General features: G+C 42.1%; 1 long non-coding RNA gene across 1 annotated transcript in view; it reads left to right on the plus strand.

The window, feature by feature from the left end:
• LOC109514943 (uncharacterized) overlaps nt 1-7,395 on the plus strand; it is a 28,174-nt gene extending 20,779 nt beyond the window's left edge. Inside the window, exon 3 of the long non-coding RNA XR_002168082.1 lies at nt 7,385-7,395. This is a non-coding gene — a long non-coding RNA (uncharacterized LOC109514943). The remainder of the gene's footprint in view (nt 1-7,384) is intronic.
• The last annotated feature ends 688 nt before the right edge of the window (nt 7,396-8,083 follow it).

Below are 8,083 nucleotides of genomic sequence, written 5' to 3' on the forward strand. Positions count from 1 at the left end.
CGCAGAGTCCAACCCTCAGTGAAAACGATTCAGACTCACTGTCGGCAATGCAAGCCAAACTCTGACATCGGTGGTATAGGGACCAAAACAGCCGATATCGGGGGTTTGGTACCCCATACCCCTGAAGTACCCTCCACAAAACTCCCCAAGGGACATGGTCGAATGCCTTCTCCAAGTCCAAAAAGCACATGTAGACTAGTTGGGCAAGCTCCCGTGTACCATCGAGGCCACCTCTAAGGGTGTAGAGCAGAGGTGTCAAACATACGGCCCGCGGGCCGGATCCGGCCCGCAAAGGAGTTTAATCCGGCCCGCGAGATGATTATGTAAAGCAGGGGTGTCAAACATACGGCCCGCGGGCCGGAACCGGCCCGCAAGGAGGTTCAATCAGGCCTGCAGGATAATTTAAAAGTGAAAAAAATGCATTAAAGACACAGAATTAATATTTTTAATAAGGTGGAATTCATTGAGTATCCGCAAGGGGACACTGTTTTGATCAGAGAAGAAAACAGCAGCCTCAGTCCGTCACTGAGACAGACCCATCACAGCAGACGCTATCAATAGCACTCTCACATTTACACATTTAATAGCACTCGCCTTAGTTTGTAAGATGTAGGCAGGGATTACATTTAGATTTTATATGCACGTGTAAATGGTTTAAAACTTCCTTTCTTCATAAATCTCGTTTAATCTTAAAGTGCATTACTATATTTTTCAATACCAATTACTTGTTAAAGTTTGTACAATCAGTGGGATCAGTTGCAATGCATGTATGTGAATGATAAAAGTAAATTGCACATTTGTTGAAGGAAATGTAAGGTGCTTCATGAAATGTTTTGTAAAAGATATGTTCATTAAATTTCAACATTTTCCTAATGTTCTTGTGCTTCTTTATACCAAAACAAAAGAAAGACATATTGTTTTGGTTATTTATACCAAAGTATGGTATCATTTTAATGGTCCGGCCCACTTGACATCTACCGAGGCCGTATGTGGCCCACCATGTGAAATGAGTTTGACACCCCTGGTGTAGAGCTTGTCTACTGTTCCACGGCCGGGATGAAAATCACACTACTCCTCCTGAATCTGAAACTACTCTTCCCGACGGATCTTCCTCTCCAGCACCCCTGAATAGACCTTACCTGTGAGGCTGAGGAGTGTGATCCCTCTGTCGTCAGAACACACCCGACAATCACCCCGGTCTGCCAATCCAGAGCCACTCTCCTCGATGACCACATGATGTTGCAGAGGCGTGTCAAACAGGACAGCCCCACAACGTCCAGAGCCTTGATGAACAGATCTCATTCACCCCCGGGGCTTTGCCACCGAGGAGCTTTTTAACCCTTTCATGCGCCAATAATGATAACATGTAACCTGATAACTTGATCGGCTGTCCACTGTCGTAACCACTGTCCTTGAAAGGGTTAACCACGTCGGTGACTTCAACCTCAGAGATAGGAGAGCACACCTCAGAGTCCTCAGACACTGCATCTGACACTGACACTGGCCCAAAGAAGCTAGTGGCAGTTCTGGGTGTTGTCGATGTCAGACTTCCGTTTTGCATGGTACATTTTTAACTTTCATATGTCACTATATGGCAGCCTGGTAGTCCAGTGGTGAGTGCGTCGGCCTCACAGTGCAGAGGTGCACGGTTCGATTCCAGCTGCGGCCTTGCTGTGTGGAGTTTATATGTTCTCACCGGGCCTGTGTGGGTTCTTTCCAGGTACTGCGGTTTCCTCCCACATTGCAGGTTAATGGAACACTTTACAGGTGCGAGTGTGAGTGCGAATGGTTGTTCATCTAGGTGTGCCCTACGATTGGCTGGCAACCAGTTCAGGGTGTCCCCCGCCGACTGCCCAAAGACACCTGGGATAGGGTCCAGCACCCCCCGCGACCCTTGTGAGGATAAGTGGATCAGAAAATGGGTGGATAGCTAGAGGGATGTAGCTTTTCTGACAAACGGTGTTTACTCAAACAGGTTTCCTGATCCCACAAGGCATTGTTGTCACAATTTTTACCCAGTGTACTACGTTTTTCTTGAGAGCTTTATTTTTGAGAAACTCAAGACAATACAATAATTCAGCAGTTACTTAAGCATGCTACTGTTTTTTAGAAACCTGAATAAGAGAACATTCTGTTGGTTTTTTTTCACATTTAAATGACCTTTAAAAAACTGAATGCCACCAGTATTCAGGCTTTAAAAGGATTATTGACTGAATGTAAACATAGTCACTGAGCGCACTCTAGGGATAGGTTACAGATTTAAAAAATACTACAAAATGTCTGACTCACTTTATAGTGCATTGCATAGTGGATAAGAAGTGACTGCAAACACAACCCTGGTTTGACTTAAATTCACTTCCAGGCATAATATTGTGTTGATATCCTCCGCCTACTGATTTTTTTATATCATTGCACATGCCTGCCAATGACGTGCTTAAGTTGTATGTTTGCTGAAAAATGGTTTATGTCTGACTTTAGCTCTGACTCCCATGCTCATCGGCCCTCCCCAGCAAAAAAAAGAAAAAAAATGTGCAATTAAGTCATGAAGGAGGAACAGTTCAATTGGCAGTTTACCGCCTCAATTACCAACATAATCCATGTGACACAGTGTTAATAAGATAAACAAGTAAAGGGTACTTGGGCTAAGTGCTGACAACAAGGCACTCTTGGTGATAACTAAACACCACTGCACATTTTGGGAGATGGGGAAACAGTTGGCACAAAGTACTGAGGTCGTCTGCCAATGTGGCCTGCATGCAGCCAGCATGGAATTTGAATGCGGAGCAAATGTAATAAATGCAAGTAAAGGTGGAGCTACAAGTTTGTTTTCGTGCTTTTATGGGCTTTCTGTAAATTGAAGAGTCTTCCTCTGTCTCATCAGACCCGCCTCCTCCACCTCCACTTGTATTTTGACAGCTTGTTTGTGACCATTATATCCCCATGCTTATTCCGCTTGGTTCCTGTGCCGGTTGTCATTTCACTGGCTGGTAGTTGGTCTTTCACTGCTTTAGCTCTTTTCCACCTATTAAGGTCCTCAAAGCACTTCACACTGACTTCCCATTCACCTACTGATGACGGAGCATCAAGAGTAACTTCGAGTTCAGTGTCTCACTTGATAACACTTAGCATGGTCACAAGGTCCAAGTATTGAACCGACATCCTTTGGGTTAGGGGACGACCACCCTAAACCTGAGCCATGACACGATTTCTTTTGAATTTCCCTTCTCATGTTAACTGTGGGGTGGCCCGGTTGTCTGGTGGTTAGCGCGTCGACCTCACAGTGCAGAGGTTCAATTCCAGCTCCAGTCTCCCTGTGTGGGGTTTGCATGTACTCCTCGGGCCTGCGTGGGTTTTCTCCCGGTACTCCGGTTTCCTCCCACATTCCAAAAACATGCATGGCAGGCTGACTGAACACTTTAAATTGTCCCTAGGTGTGGGTGTGAGCGCGGATGGTTGTTTGTCTCTGTGTGCCCTGCGATTGGCTGGCAACCGGTTCAGGGTGCCCTCCGCCTACTGGCCGAAGACAGCTGGGATAGGCCCCAGCACCCCCTTGTGAGGATAAGCGGATCGGAAAATGGATGGACGGATGTTAACTGTGACAGGATAAACCAGAAATAAACGGGACATGTAATCATCTCCAAGTACATATAAGACTGGGCATATTCCTACTGTGGTGTCACATTAAGAATCAAAGCATCATGGTAAATAACAACATCATGCCGCCAAGCCATCATAATACAGATTCTCTGCTAGATGTTGATTTTGACACAGAATTGAGTTGGTGGACTAAAGCTTGGAGCTTTTCAATACACAGACACATGCACACACAAGCACGCACACAGAGCATTTTCCTTGGAGTGACCAGGTCAGCTCTAAAAGCAGACTTCATCAACAGTGCCTGTACTGTTGGGCAAATGGTGAGGGAGTCACCGCCTCAAAGATTCAGTTCACTTACTGTATTCTTGGAAACACTGTTGATATATGGTCCATTTTGCTTTCAGTTTAGCCTTCCTGTTGCACTTTCATGTGCAGCCTTGAATGCATGGCAACAGTGAAAATGTGAGGCCATGCACATCGCACATGTGCCACGATGAAGCTACAAGCTACAAAAGGGAGTAATGAGCAGAAAAAATAAAAATAAAAAAAGGAGCCTTCCATCTGTATCTTTGGGTGTTCTCCATCAATACAGCCCACCTCTGCATTTCTTTTGCAGCACACATTTAACATGACTGTAATCGTAATTAAAAAGTCCAAATATAATTCTTGAGCTGTATGATGGCCTCTATATTGAGAGACAACAAAAAAAAAGCCAATGTCAAGCATACCTTGGGAATCTTTATTTTCTTGGCCACGATGCCAAGCTTTTAGGCTTATTACTGTCGACAAAATGGGGATAAACGCGGTCTGTAATTACTTGTGCTCCCCAATGGGTAATGGCAACATTCTCAGGGAGCTTAGAAGCTACTTCGCGTATAATTGACTGCTGGGCTACATCACATGCTGCTCTGAGCTTTCTCAGTTTTTTTCTGCACCATTTCTTTTGAGGAGATTATTATTTTGTATAAAATTTGTTACCTGCAACATGAGGAGGTGTTACATATTACCTTTATAGACACATCAAACCTTGAAAGTGAATTTTTTGCCACAATGACACACGATGTAGATGTGTGCGCACTTGTATGATTCCATGTAGACTGTTGAATAAAATAATTGTAAATCGCTGTTTTTGTAGATTGACTTGCCCTCATTAGGGTTGAGGCAAATTTGCGCAAATCCCAGCTGTATTTAGGTGAGAGGTGAGGTAAACCATGGGCCAGTCAATCATAGCGTACAGAAACAACCGTTCATACTCGCAGTCACTACTTTAGACAATGTTGAATTTTCAATTAACCGAACAAGCATACTTTTGGGATGTGAGAGCAAACTAAGGTACTCAGAGGAAAAACACACACACACACACACACACACACACACACACACACACACACACACACACACACACAAACACACACACACACACACACACACACACAACCACACTGGGCACATAATGACAGCCAAGGCACATGTGAACTAAACGCCTGCTTAGGGCCAAGTGTAACACTTGTATTGGTTGTAGTGAGAAGTGAGACAGCTGTGGTGGGGAGCCAAGCGGGACCCCAACAAAATCCTACTCAGAGCCCCATAAATGCTTTGGCCAGAACATCATTTTATCAGTTTATTTTCCCTCATGCTAAGTCGTTTTATACTATTTGCAGCATTTTGGCCGTAACTATTTTGGGGCGGATAGTATTGGTGCTTATCGTTGTTGTTTGTGCTTATGAATGAGTGGTCCATTTACAACAACTGGGTTATAGCATTCTCCTTTATGTTAACACTTTCCACCCTTTATTCTTTTTTGCATTGAGCTTAACCATTTGCTCTAGTTTTAGCCATGATATGTTTTTTGTTTTTTTTCTGGAGGCGGGGGGGGGGGGGGGGGGGGTTGTTTGTTTCGAATGCTACACCTGTGAGGAGCTTTCTCCCAACATGATGGAGTCCACTCAGTGAATAATTAATTTTGGAGGTCATACAGAGACAGTGCGAGAGCCGGCGATTAACTAAGAGGGAGAACTAAATGGGTCAGATTTGAAACATTAGTTCTATATTTGTGTCACTCGCCAGCTGTTGCAAAACTGCACTTGTTTGTTTGTATTCAAACCTTGCTTCCAATGGTAGTCCAAATAGTCCAATCAATTTTCAGGGGGCAAGGGGCTTAAGGCAATATGGCTCACCCCAAAGTTTACTTCATTCCTTGACCTGATAACTCAAAACACTCAAATATCGAATCGTCTTTCCTCATTGAGATGAATGGAAAAATAAATGGATATGAATCCATTCCAAACAACATTTGCAACGTGTTTAATATGGAAGACATAGCCCTCTATGAAATTCAAATTTACCGGTATTAAAACATACAGTCATGACATAATTAAATACAGTTAAAAAGATTTGAAACAGTTTTTCATCATACTTTCTACTTCACCTCTGCTGCTCATTCTGTGGGCGCACCATGAGCACCTGGGGGAAGCATAACAAATAAATATTATTATTGCAGCAGTAATAATTGTCATTCTTTAAAGAGGATAGAGAATGTATGCTGGGGAGAATAGTTATATGGTCTCTCTGCAAGTGTTGCAGCACCGATTGTGTTCAGATATCCATTGATTAAAGGGTAACAACTCATCAATGCTAATTGTTACCATTCCGGTAGTGGAGGCTGTGTGGTTACTTTCAATACATTATTTGTAACGCTCTCTGTTTTATGTTTAGTTTGACAGTAAACTTCATCTGCATGCAATGCAAATGAATGCAAACACTTTGTTTTTCTTCTTTCTTCTTTCTACCCACAATTTTACTGCTGTAGACTGTAAATGTCCCCAGTGTGGGACAAATAAAGGATATTTTATCTTATCTTATCTGAAAGTGGAAAAGACAGTCTCTTTTTAAAATGATACTTACTACAGTAATCAGTGTATCATATATCTGTCGAAAAAAATGCTTATGTGTGAGTTGAGTCATCCAGCATTGTATAGTGTTCGTTTCTCAAGTCTACGCTTGCAATTCAATGTAAAAAAAAAATCAGCAAATGGACGGTTCATACCTTGAGAAACTCGTAAATTCAAGCATCACTGTATTGTGTTGAGATTTTGTCTTTCCCATGAGACTGGTAAAGGTAACGCTGCTGTCTGTACCTGGTAACTTGCCTTTTTGAAAACTTCCAAACAGGGTCTTTTACTGGACGCAGGTGGTGTAGGAGATCAGACTTTTGGTGAAGCTTGGCGCTTTTTTTTTTTTTAACCAAGCCTCACTGTGGCTTTCGGATTGTGTTGTTTCAAATGTTTGTTCAATAATGTCGTTCTACTGTGTGAAACTGATTTGTCATAGGTGTGGCACCATCTGGAACGTTATCGAGATTTTCTAAAATAGAAACACACGTAGTTTTTTTTTTTTTTTTGCGTCATTCTTTCCCGCATTCTTACTGGCTGTTTTGAAGATGTACTTTTCACATAACATGGACCAGCGCAATATACCATCATAGACAGGCTTGTATCAGCACAGTAATTGAAGTACGCTATTATCCAAAACAGTTGAAGGTCATCTGTGCATCAACTAAGTTTTTTAAATTTGTGAGTTTAAATTTTATCATTTGTTCATTTTTTTAAATGTATTTTTGTGCATGCAAATACTTTTTGTTTTTCTACTTTCTTCCTTTCAAATTTTACTGCTGTGAATTTCTCCATTGTGAGACAAATAAAGGTTTTCTTATCTTATTAAATTGATGCCAAATACTGTGAGTAGCAATATATTGTTACCACTATATCCATAAAACCATCCCGAGCAGCAGATCTTCCTTCTGAACTTTCACACCATTTTCTATGTCCTCTCCATCAAAGTCTTTCTATGTTTAATGACAAAAAAAAAAAAAAGCTTCCACTGTGACGATACGACAGTTAATGGTTCCCAAAGTGGCAAGCACACTTTAAATCGATTGGTGATCTCATAATGGGTTCAGGCACAAACTTTTCTCCAGAAGAAATGACGTCCATATGCCTAGATCTGAAAGGCTCCAGATCTCTTGGCTATGTGCATACCATATCGGGAGCAAAGCAGGTGAGACAAACCTTTAAAAGCCTTCACGTCTCCTCATGAGCTGCAGTTCCCTCTGTGAAATGAGAACGCATATCATGCTTAGTAGTGTGTGCAGAGGTGTTTGAGTGGGAACTCACAATGCAGAACATTCAGTTCAGTCTGCTGTTACCAACAAGGAAAGGCAGCAATAATGGAAAGGCCCTGCACTTTGAGCTTGTCATTGATCCAGCGGTCCACTGTCTGAAACATTAAAAAGGCTATTCCCCGCTCCTTTTTATTCATGTAGCATTTAATCTAGATCCACAATAAATCCTACCTATTTCTGATTAATTTACATGGACAGACGTGGATAAAAGTGCCATTTGAAAATGAATGAAACATATAGGTCTTTCAAAAGGGACAGCTGGGAAGGTTTTGAAACTTTATTTGAAAATTTATTTTTGTGGTTTTT

This window comes from Hippocampus comes, unplaced genomic scaffold (genome assembly GCF_001891065.2).
Source record: "Hippocampus comes isolate QL1 unplaced genomic scaffold, H_comes_QL1_v1.1 scaffold41, whole genome shotgun sequence".
NCBI classification, from domain to species: Eukaryota; Metazoa; Chordata; class Actinopteri; order Syngnathiformes; family Syngnathidae; genus Hippocampus; species Hippocampus comes.